The sequence below is a fragment of the Monopterus albus genome, unplaced genomic scaffold (assembly GCF_001952655.1).
Source record: "Monopterus albus unplaced genomic scaffold, M_albus_1.0 scaffold51.1, whole genome shotgun sequence".
In the NCBI taxonomy this organism is placed as follows: domain Eukaryota; kingdom Metazoa; phylum Chordata; class Actinopteri; order Synbranchiformes; family Synbranchidae; genus Monopterus; species Monopterus albus.
Window position 1 is genome coordinate 6,526,218 of NW_018127931.1, and position 11,582 is coordinate 6,537,799.

The following is an 11,582-nucleotide window of genomic DNA, read 5'->3' on the forward strand; positions in this document are numbered from 1 at the left end:
GTAGTGTGTCCTCTCTCTCTCTCCCTGTACCTTTCTGCAGGTTGCCCTGGCCCTGGAGCTCTACGTCTCTGACGAGCAGTCACCAGCCACATCAACCTGATCAGTGTTTGATTGTTGTGTCTTGTTGCTTTTCTTCTTTTGTCTCTCCTCTATCCATTCACCCCAACCGGTCGAGGCAGAAGGCTGCCCACCAAGAGCCGGGGTCTGTCGGAGGTTTCTTCCGTTAAAGGGAGTTTTTCCTCCCCACTGTCACCAAGTGCTTGCTCAAGGGGGATGGATGTACATAAAGGGGTTTCCCCTATGTAATAATATTGATAACAGTAAGGTCTAGACCTTACTTAGTAAAGTGTCCTGAGATGACTTTTGTTGTGATTTGGCGCTATACAAATAAAATTTGATTTGATTTGATTTGAAAAGGAGGGATAAGGGGAAGAAATAATGGGATGAGAAGAAGGGCGTATGAAGTTATACAGCAGTGGAAAGATGAGAGAAGTCCAGGACATACAAAGTGCAAATAAAGAGCAAAATTTAATGGACAGTCTTTTCTTCATGTATATTTTTCTTTGTTAGATCTGACTGTAGAAAAGCTTCTATAGATGGGCAGAGCTACAGGTTTAGGTACTAGCTCTTTAACTCTTGGTGGAGATGACTGGTAGCTTCTGTATCATGCCTCTGGTATTTATAGCACCTCAGTTCCTCACCTCACATCAGTTTCTCAAAATGAGGACCAGACTTTCCCTAAGCCCTATTACCTGTCATGAATGAGTTGATGACATTGTCAGTTTACCTTCTCTATGACAGGCTCTTGCACTTTTCTACTACTTTCAGGTTGATACCTGCAAAAATGCTGCAAGGGCAAGAGCAAGAGCAAGGTTCTTTCTGAAGTTCTCCTTTTATTACTTGACAGCTTAAAGTCAAGTAATAGTTTGACATTTTGGAAGCAAGTGTAGCTCTTCAGTATTTCCCAAAATGTCAAACTATCCTCTTACTGGGATTTAGATGAGAAGTCTCTTCTGTCTGTTCAATAAGTAAGAAGCTGAAGCCAGGGGGCAAATGACATAGCTTAATTTAGTGAGACTGGAAGAAGAGGATATTTAACTAGCTTGTGTTTCTCCAGAGGAAAAAAAAAACTTGTTTGAGGACCAATGTCATCAAGGTTATGAAATGATTGTGGTTAAAATAATCAAAGACTATCCATTTGAAAAAAGAGCAGTCACCTATGTTTTTGCAACCCATCCATCCACTGCATTTTCCTCACTTTATGTCATGTCACCCGACTTTCTCCTTCTTGTGCAGAAAGAGAAATGTAAAACCAAGTTGTGGTTTTATGAGAAGTTATGTGCCAGAACTATTTACCTCTAAGAGCTGTTGACCTTTTGTGATTTGTTAGCTATTTCAACTAGCTTCCAGTCTTTATGCTAAACTAATAACCTCTAGGTTCTAGCTCTGTCAGTGTACAGACATGAGAGTAGTATCTATCTTCTTATTTAATGCTTGTCAAAAAAGCAAAGAACCATATTTCTCAAAATGTACAAATTATACATTTATAGCCCCTGTCAGACTTACACCCCTTTTCATTATTTCTCATGTCACCTTAACGTGTTGACTTCATGTCTAAATGAGCATCCTGGTCACTTTTTGATAAAAGTCACGAGTTTGGACCTAGTTACTTTAAAGTGCCCATGGCTTGATTCTACATGATTTTACTTAGAGTTATCTACAATGTTACAACGGTAAATTATCATCTTAGATATGGCCTAAAGTAAAAAAAATAGGTGTACATATGTTCTAGTATTTCTATGCAGAAACAACTCAGTTTATACATGTCTCGCAAACTCTCACTCGCGAGGCTTTCTTTCCTAACAAAATTAAGTATTATGTGATAGTTTAAGGATTTCCTTGAATGGCCATAATCTGCAGGCAGTTGCACATTCATGTGAGCTTGCCTGACATCCACTGGTGCCACCAGCATATTGGCAAAATGTTATATTGCCATGTTTGTTTTGTATGTATTCAATAAAGCTTATTCAAAAAAAGCCATCCACGGGTATCAGTGTAAAGTGCAATTTTTCGACTGTGCCTGGTTTGGTGGATATAGTTTACCTCCGGCTGCACTGTGACCAGAGGATGTGGAGAAAAACACAGGGCCTGAGGTTACTGCATGTCCAGGGATGTTTATGTACAGGGACCCGCTGTTTTACCTGGGTCTAACCTACGATCAGCCGGCCTGTATGAAACACCACACGGTGGTGAAAGATCAGCTCATCAAGGTTGGATTCCCCTGGAGCACAGTACCTGTTTGTTTTTACTGCTTGAGGCCAGTGTGTCTGCCACATGTAATGTGTTGCTGGTTAATGACCCATGATGTTATTGTTGGTGCTAAGATACCTGTTGAAATTAATTTCACTACTTTGGGACTGTATGTGGTTGTCTGGGGGAAACCGCAGTGACCACCGGTTTGATTTACTGACCTTAAAGCTATTTGAAAGGGAGCGATGTTTCCAATACTGGGTGGGACTTAACGGTAAATTTAAAAAACAACACACACACACACACACACACACACACACACGTTGCATGTCTGTTAATGTGTTATTTCTGTAACATTAGAGAGAATTGTTGTAAGGCTGGAGAAGTTACTATATGGGGTTTCTCAATTACCTGCTTTGTTTGGAGTGTTACACATCTCTTTTCATCAGTACATATACCGCTGTTTACCTGTCTATGGAGGAGAAATTCAAATTAATTAATGCTGTCGTAGTTTGTTGTGCTGTCCACTTTAGACAGGTCATTACTTCAGAACTGATGAAGCCTTTTGGATGAGAGGTGAAACGTCTTCAACCTAAAAACCTAGTCCAGTTGATTTTTCTAAGTTTTTTCAGCTAACACTTGTTGAAACACTTTGCCCAAACTTAACCAGCACACAAGAGAGTGGTAAAGTAAGTCCTGGTGATCCGCATCAGTTTCCTCCAGGAACGTAATAAACTGACGGTGCTGAAGTCCCCTTGCGCGTATAAAGTTAACAGGTTTTACAACTGGATTCACGACATGATTAAGCTGCAGTACAGACTTACACAGAGATTCCTGATGAATGATGCAGTGAAGGAAAATAACATCCTGGTCAGGGTTTTCCTCTTTCACCCTCTCCTGGATATTTTTCAGCGGCCCGACATTTTTTTTCAGGTAAATTTGGCGATCCATCTGTGGTGACATTGGCAAGTTTACTCCAAGGTAGCTTCATTCTCTCGATGACAGCAGAAACCCGGCCATACAAGTCCTCTTCTTGCGTATTCCATTTCAGGGACTCCATCTCAAAACTGTCTTAATCTCTCGGATAAAAATTAGGAGCTGAGCAGTGTCTTTTATGTCGTTACTTTCATCCAGTGCTAGTGAATAAAATGTAAAGGACTTTGCCTTTTTGTTTAACTCGCAGGATATATCTTTGTCAATCAGTTCCACACGGCGAGTCACTGTCCTGCGTGATAAACAAGAGACCTGCTGTCTCTACCATGCATTCTTTCAAAAACTGGCCTTCGGAGAAAGGCTTGCTAGCCTTTGCTAATTTGAATGCCAGCATAAAGCTTGCCTTGGCACCTGACTCTTGAATTGCAGTTTGTCAGTGAAATTTTTTTTGGTGAGTTTGTAAATTAGCCATCAACTTCTGAGCAGTAGCTGTTGTCCACTCCTTGTTAAACACTCGGCACTCACTGTCCACTTTTCTTTTCTTTGGTCCGATCATTTTTACTGAAGGGATCAAAGGGCAAAGCGAAGTACAGAGGTCAATGTGTCTAAAGTTCCCCATCTACTGGGGAAACATGGGAATTGCAGAATTGTGAAAAGGCAAAACGAAGGAGGTTTAATGATAACATAATTTAATAATATAATTTGGACAAGTTTGGTGGGCTGGATTAAAAAGCCTAACGGGCCGTATATGGCCTGCAGGCTGTAGTTTGCCCATGCCTGCCATTGACTGTTTTGTGCTGTAAAATTATCCACATTTCCATTGTAAAGCAGATTTCCCTCCTGATTTAAACTGGAAGAACTCTAAAATGCTCATTATAAAATATAGTGCAGAGGCTGCTACTAGCAGAAAGAGTTCTCTATAATAGCTTCTCACACTAATTATATGAAATAGTGTCTCAAAATAAATGTATTTACATGGCTTGCTGACATGAAAACACTACAGTACAAGCAGCCCTTTTATAAGACAAGGCAGCTCTTTTGTTAGTGAGCCAAACCACATCCAGGCCAACACAGCACAACATCATAATACCAAAAGGTTAATAACATACAATATGTCTGCTCCTCTCATCTCTACTGTAGTCTGTAGTCTTTTCCTTACTTATCTTCTGTTCTGCACTTTTCTCTATGTGTGCCCTAAGGAGTTTCAGGGTTCTATTTTCCTGCCAGCGCAATTTCATTCACCTTATTCGCAGTCCTTATGCAGTTTTCTTTGGGCACATGTCTACCTTTTCTTGCATATTGGTGTGTTTGGTATTTTCCTGCCATGAACGAATGTGCTTACGCAGAGAAGGAGAGGCGCAGCTGATACCGTGTCTATGCTGATTAATTAGTGCAGTGCAAACTTGGTGCACATTTTGACCCAAAATAGGGATAACACCTGCTCTGACTACCTCTTATTGCATTTGGAGGTACATTTACAATTTTCCTGACCAGCACATAGTGCAGCAGTGGGCAGATGATGAAATAAGTATGTTTGTTGCAAGTTTCTGTGGTAATTGTTTCAGGTCAGAGTACACTGTGAACCTCAAGTGTCTCAGTTGTTGTCTGTCAGTCTGCTGAACGTCTCGTCTGCAGCAGGCACTAGAGGCACTGCCTTCCAACTCCAATACATCGACAGGCTGCTAACCAGCCTCACCTATCTGGTGTGGAGGCCCACAGCTCGGTCAGTTCTGTGGCGGTGCAAGGGCTGACTAAGACCAAGTTTTTAATTGACCTCCGGAACAGCAGACTGAGTAGTCTTCTTGTATTTTATTAGGGCCATTTGAAAATATGGGGCATATTGAAGAGACACAAGCTGGAGAATTGAAACTCACTTTACTGAGAACCTCTTGTCTAAAACATTCCATGGAGCTTGGTCTCCCTGTGGCTCCTCACCAAGCAGCTCAGAGTGTGTGAGAGAACAGCTCACAGACTAAACCTCCTGATCTAACATTGCCAGGGTTCTGTTTTACCCACTGACTCCCACTCACTGTCTCCTGTTCTGTCCTCTTCTTTATTTGGACATGAAGCAGCATCCTGCATGAGAGAGCAAGTTAAAGCTTTAAGTCTAAAGAGGGGTGTCTGGTGCATTATTCACATAACAGTGATGTGTAGTGGTCAAAAGTAACCACATACATTTACTCAAGTACTGTACTTAAGTAAAATTTTAAGTTATCTGTACGTGAGTATCTTCATTTTCTGTTGCTTCATACTTTGACTTCACTACATTTTAGAAGCAAATGTTAGGCTTTTTACTCCACTACATTTATTTGATAACTTTAGTTACTAGTTACTTTTCAGAATCAGATTAACTATACAAAATACGGTATAGTATATCTGACTTTATTAATCCCTGGTGGGAAATTGACAAAATACCCAGCAGTGCATCAAATTATAAGCATATAAGGTATACGCTCCACTTGCCAGCTGCAACATTCAATTGGATGTACACAATATATCAATAGTTAAAAAACAATTGTGGCATGTACTATGATCTGCATAATGAGTTATTTGACTTTTGGTACTTTAAGTATGTTTTGATGCCCATACTTCTACCTAAGTAATTTTTACTTGTAACAGAGTATTTTTACACTGTGGCATTCTTACTTTTACATAAGTAAACAATTAGAGCACTTCTTCCACCACTGGTGACGTGTTTTATAAACACAGATATAGACCAGACTCTCAGTGAACCTTGGTCAAGCAGATATTTACCCATGACTTAAACTGTAGTCTGGTGTGAGTGGGACTCTCATGAATGTGTCTGCAACACATTCAAAAGGTTTGTATATGAATCTGAAATGATTTTCCCCTCTCCTCTCCTGTCATCCTCTTATTTTTCTTTTTCTTTTCTTGTCCTTCCTTTTCCTCCCCACTTTGATCCTGATCGCTTTTTCCCATTTTCCTACTCTTTTCTTTTCTTTTAAAATCCATCTCCATTCCTCTCATTTCCATATCCATGTCTTTGTGAGTATGAAGGTTGGTGGACATGTGAATGGCACAAAGTCTTTATGCTGGTCTTTGTCCCGGTGGGGATTGTCACCTGTTTCCTCCCATTTGCTTTATGTACATCCATCTATTTACCCATTATCTACACTGCTTATCCTAAACAGGGTCGAGGAGGTTCTGGAGGCACAGGGAGAACTTCAAAACTGTACTTAGTTACTTTCCACCTTTGATCTTAGGGCATTTTACATAGTAAGATCTAGACTTTATTATTATTATTATTATAGCCTAATCTTAAAGGCAGAGAGCATGTCTGCCTGCATTGTTACAATCATGATTGAATGCACAGTGAGCTTTTCTCAACATATGTGTGGGTTGTTTATTCTTATGGTGTCATGTTGTTTTGTCCTTTACTGCTGCTGGAACACTGGAATTTCCCCACTGTGGGATCAATAAAGTTCTACCTACCTACCTACCTACCTACCTTATGCAAGCACTTAATGCTTCCATGCTAGTTGTACCTTAAAGAATGCAATATTTTTCAGAGCCTGACTACCAATAAAAAGAAATCTTTCAGGGGTCTAAAGGCAAGCCCGCACCCCTTGTCCTGTTTATACAGGATTTGGGGTGAAATTGTCTCGGCAAAGATAGCACCGCTGGTTGCCGTAATTTGGAGGGTCAACTTCTACCCCCCCATTCCGTGACTCTACCTTTTACACAGAACAGTGAGGCGGAAAATTCCCACATCCAAGGGGCAGTGTAAAGGAAGCTTATAACACAGTTCAGACAACGCTTTACAAAACGTAAATGCTTCCACATAGTTGGGCTCCTGTTTCAGAGACAGAGCAGCTGTTGAAGAAAATACTTCAGAGAACTTAAAGCTAGCAGGCTGAATCTGCACATACTTTACAATTCACACATCTACGGTGTCCAGTGGGATCTGTTGGTGCAGTCCGTCTCTTATCAAACATAGGTCACCAAAGGTAGGTTCGTCAGCACTACTGCAGGTGTATTTTTTTGCTTTCTCAGAGATCAGCTGAGAGAGCGTGGTGGTTTTTGTGAATGCATGATGTAAAAAGCATACCGTTGTTGTTTTCTCCCAGTCTGAGAAAAAGCATCCACTTTTCATTAAAAGTTTGCATAGGTCATAGCCAAAAAGTGTTTAGCCTACCTTAGCAAAAAGACTAAAGGCGGGAAAACTACTGAGAAAGACGCCACACTGCCTGATTTTGACATGCAGTGCTTTTACACTGACTGAATTCCAGTCTTTAACCGGAATGTTGCTGCAAGAAGCGCTGTTGCGTCTTGGCTCATTGGTCTAGGAGTATGGTTCTTGCTTAAGGTGCGAGAGGTTGTCGGGGTCAATTCCCAGACAAGCCCTTTAGAAGAAAACAGTTTTGTTCTCTACTGAATTCACAGTGAGGTTTATGCAAGCAGTATGACATAATGCTCCTATGCTAGGTGTATCTCAAATAATGCAATGTATTTTTAGAGCCTGTGTACCAGTAACAAGAAATCGTTCAGAGGTATAAAGGCTAAAGTCTAAAGGCAAGCCTGATTTCATCATGCAGTGCTTTTGCAGACTGAATTCCTGCCTTTAACCGGAATGCTGCTGTAAGTAGCACTGCTGTGCCTTGGCTTGTTGGTCTAGGGGTATGATTCTCGCTTAGGGTGCGAGCGGTCCTGGGTTCCAATCCCGGACAAGCCCTCAGTAGAAACACAGTTGCGTTCACGATTGAATATACAGTGAGTGTTATGCAAGCTTTAAGACCTAATGCTTCCCTACTAGGTGCAAATAATGCAATGTGCCTGAGTACCTGTAGCAAGAAATCTTTCAGGGGTTTAAAGGCAAGCCCCCACCCCTTGTCCTGTTTATACAGATTTGTGTTCCCCAAATTTTTGACCAAACATCCAACTTTAGTTGAACTTTTGCCTTGAAAATGTCCACAAATTGTTTTTCCTAGATGAGAATAAACTCTAGAAGAAGGGGAAGACTGGAAGCGTAGGTCTTTTATAGTGATAGACAGATACCTCACTGAATGCATTGCTTTCTTCTGACTGACCGGTTTAGCTCTTGTCTCACAATTTGCTGTGATACGTCATTTTCTGTCTTGGCTTGTTGGTCTAGGGATATGGTTCTCGCTTAGGGTCCAAGCCCTCATTAGAAACAGTTACGTTCATGACTGAATATTCAGCATTGAATGCTTTGGTTCCTAAGCAGAAGAGCTTAATAACTAAAGGATCTGCCTCCCATTCTACTTCTGTCAGCTTTTGCAATATTTTTTTATCTGATGGTTATTTTTTTTTTAGTTATTTTCTTTTTATCCTGCAAGGAATATGTATAATCCACTCAAACAGTAGTGTTACAGTGGAGGAGGTTCTGCTGGCCATCCATGAGTGGTAGGATGAACAAAGCTTTGACTGTGCTTTTGAAAATTGAACTTTGTGTTCATGATCTCACAGGAAGCAGCTTTTTTAAAATCAAGAACATGTTTGTGCAGGTTCCCCCATTGTCAGTTCACTTTATATGGATCATCTTTTACCTGGTAAATGAAGTACAGCCTAATGTTTGTTTTTTTTTAGAAATAGGAACATGTCAACATACTGTGGTATTAGTCTGTTTACTGTGAGACCTGCAGGTGGAGAATATCTAGTCCGATGGTACCGATGTCCCAGAAGTGCAAGGATAGTGCCTCACTAGTGGCCAGCCTAATGAAGCCATCTGTTAGGAAAGGGTGTCTGATTAGCTTTCCACCACACCCCCTATGAGTTGATATGTTGGCTCTGTAGCCCATTTTTAAGCAAACTGATTAACAATTTCTTAAACTATTCAACTGACTGTATTAAGTATTTGGAATTCTAATTATTGGTTAACAGTTAAATAGTGATGGGTGTGCATCCCTAATTTGTTTATTTTTGGTCCTAAATACTGTGCCAAAAAGAGAAACGTGCATAGACTGGTACATTTTTTTATCTGGTAATGTGCTGGTTGTGTCGAGCCAGTGCTGGTTTTAGTGTCTAAGACCCGTCTTTGGGTGGAGTATACATATTATCAGATGGTGAACAATATGGAGACTTGTAGACACAAATGGACTGTTGGGAGGTTTATGTTCTGTAGGGGAGGTGGATGGAGAGCTGATTGTAAACTTCAGCTTTTACAATCAGAATGTATTGCTCTGTGCCTGATTGACTGTTGCATTTTTGTCTTTCTTCTTGCAATGATGCAGTAAAGGGGCTTTGAAAACCTAAACCTCTCCTCTCCTCTCCTGTGGTCCCTCATGTTTGTAGCCAGTCAGCCCAGGAGAACCTCAGTGTAGTCTATCATTTCTGACCTGAGGAGGCCCATCTGTTTTCTGCTTGTGTGTTTGTGTGGGAGCATTGTAGATGTACCTGAAGGTTAGCCATCTGAGTGATGCATGAATCACCAGAGATGGTGATTAGGAGATATTTATGAGGACTAGCTGGGCATGTGTTGATGGAAGCAGAGATGAATGGAGGGAGGGTCAGGTAGAAAGAGAAACAAAGAATGATAGAGAGAGATGCCAAATGCACAAAGCTTTTATATTCCTCCTACAACCAGCTTGCTTTGGAGGCGAGATGAGGTTGCCATGGTGATGGGGAGGGAGGCCTGTGATTGGAGCAGAGTGATGTCCCGGTTGGCATAGCTGAAGTGTGACTTCTGACAGTGAATGTGTCTGGAGTCTTTTTTTCACCTCATTAGTTTGGTGTGGGGGGTTGAACACATCTAAAACACAAGGAGATGAATGCAATGAATAGTTTGTGGCTGAAGTAAGAGAAACAACTTTATTTATCATCCCTGTCAGGCAAAAACCCTCATCATCCTCAGCTGTACACAGATGGAGAACCGCAGCCTTGTTTACTGAACGACAACAGTGCATCTTGGAGTTGATCCAATGGGGCATTGGATAAATCGAGGGTTTCATTAGCACAAATGTGTATAATTTTCTCAACCCGTAGAGAGCAGTGTGATCCTTTAATTGTATCTTAAATATGTAAATGACCAACTTTATAAGGTTGCCACATGGTGCTGGAAGAATAATAGCTAGAAAAAGAAATTAGGTTTGGATCAAATGGTTAAAGATGATACTAAATACATTGTCTGTTGGACAGCACTGTCTATGTGTGCTGTAAATTAATTAGTTAAAAGTAAACTGAGATGACAACTGGTTCTATCTCTGTTCTGACTATGGGCCATACTGACTTTGCACTCATCACCTCCACTATAGAGACCTGGTAAACGCACACAAACCACATATAGAACAGCCAAGCTGATGTACTGTATGTAGACAGATAGCCACCTAATTTGGCTAGTGTAAATTTGCCCCAGAAGGAGCTCCATATGCAAAAATAACAAATATTTGTGGCTACCTTCTGTATGTCAATATGGGCAGACTCAGAGACAGGTGTTTGAAACAATAAATGTAAAACTGAACCTTATGGGAAGCAAAGAATGTTTGTGCAGCTTGGCCCAATATATGCAGTTTTGCTGAAACTGTGTGTCTTAAATCTTTACAAAAGAAGTGGCAAGTGTAAAATTAGCATGACCCATACTGAGAAATTAAAACAGTACTGCATCATTGCACTCTATAACATTGTTCTCATGGACTCATGATGGATAGTTAAAAAAAAGCTGAATAATTAAAGATATGTTTGTATTTATTCTGTATGAGATAAGATAAGATAAGAATTATAAATAAAAAAGTTGCTTGAGAGGATACAAAATGTAAAAAAACATTGTGGGTACAAATACATTAAAAATAAATACATTAAAAATCCAAGAGCTGTGGAGGACCGTCAACTAGCAGACAACCAGAATGTGTTCTACTGCAGGTTTGACAAACAACACTCCCCCCTCACCCTCCCCACCTCAGACCCAGCAGCTGCTCCCCCAACAATCACCACCCTTCTCTCCAGCCCCCCACCTCTAATGATCTGTGAAAAGGATGTGCGTGACCTCTTTAAAAAGGATCAGAAAGGCAAGACAAAAGATCAGAAAGGCTCCAGGCCCAGATGGTGTGACCCCCTCCTGCCTGAAAGCCTGTGCTGATCAGCTGGCCCCCATTTTCACACTCATCTTCAACAGGTCACTGGAGCTGTGTGAAGCCCCCTCCTGCTTCAAACACTCCACCATCATCCCACTCCCCAAGAAAACCTCCATCAGTGGCGTGAACGACTACAGACCTGTCGCCCTGACATCTGTAGTTATGAAGTGCTTTGAAAGACTGGTGTTGGCCCACCTGAAGGACATCATAGACCCCCTGCTAGACCCCCTGTAGTTTGCCTACTGGTCTAACAGATCAGTGAACGATGCAGTTAACATGGCACTGCATTACATCCTGCAACACCTCAACTCCCCAGCTACCTACGCATGGGCCCTCTTTGTGGACCTCAGC

General features: G+C 41.2%; 1 protein-coding gene and 1 non-coding gene across 3 annotated transcripts in view; both read left to right on the plus strand.

The window, feature by feature from the left end:
* Positions 1 to 11,582, plus strand: part of chst11 (carbohydrate (chondroitin 4) sulfotransferase 11) — an 87,069-nt gene that overhangs the window by 16,073 nt on the left and 59,414 nt on the right. The window lies entirely within an intron of this gene.
* trnap-agg (transfer RNA proline (anticodon AGG)) lies at positions 7,805 to 7,876 on the plus strand. The gene has a single exon. It is a non-coding gene; the product is annotated as a tRNA-Pro (tRNA).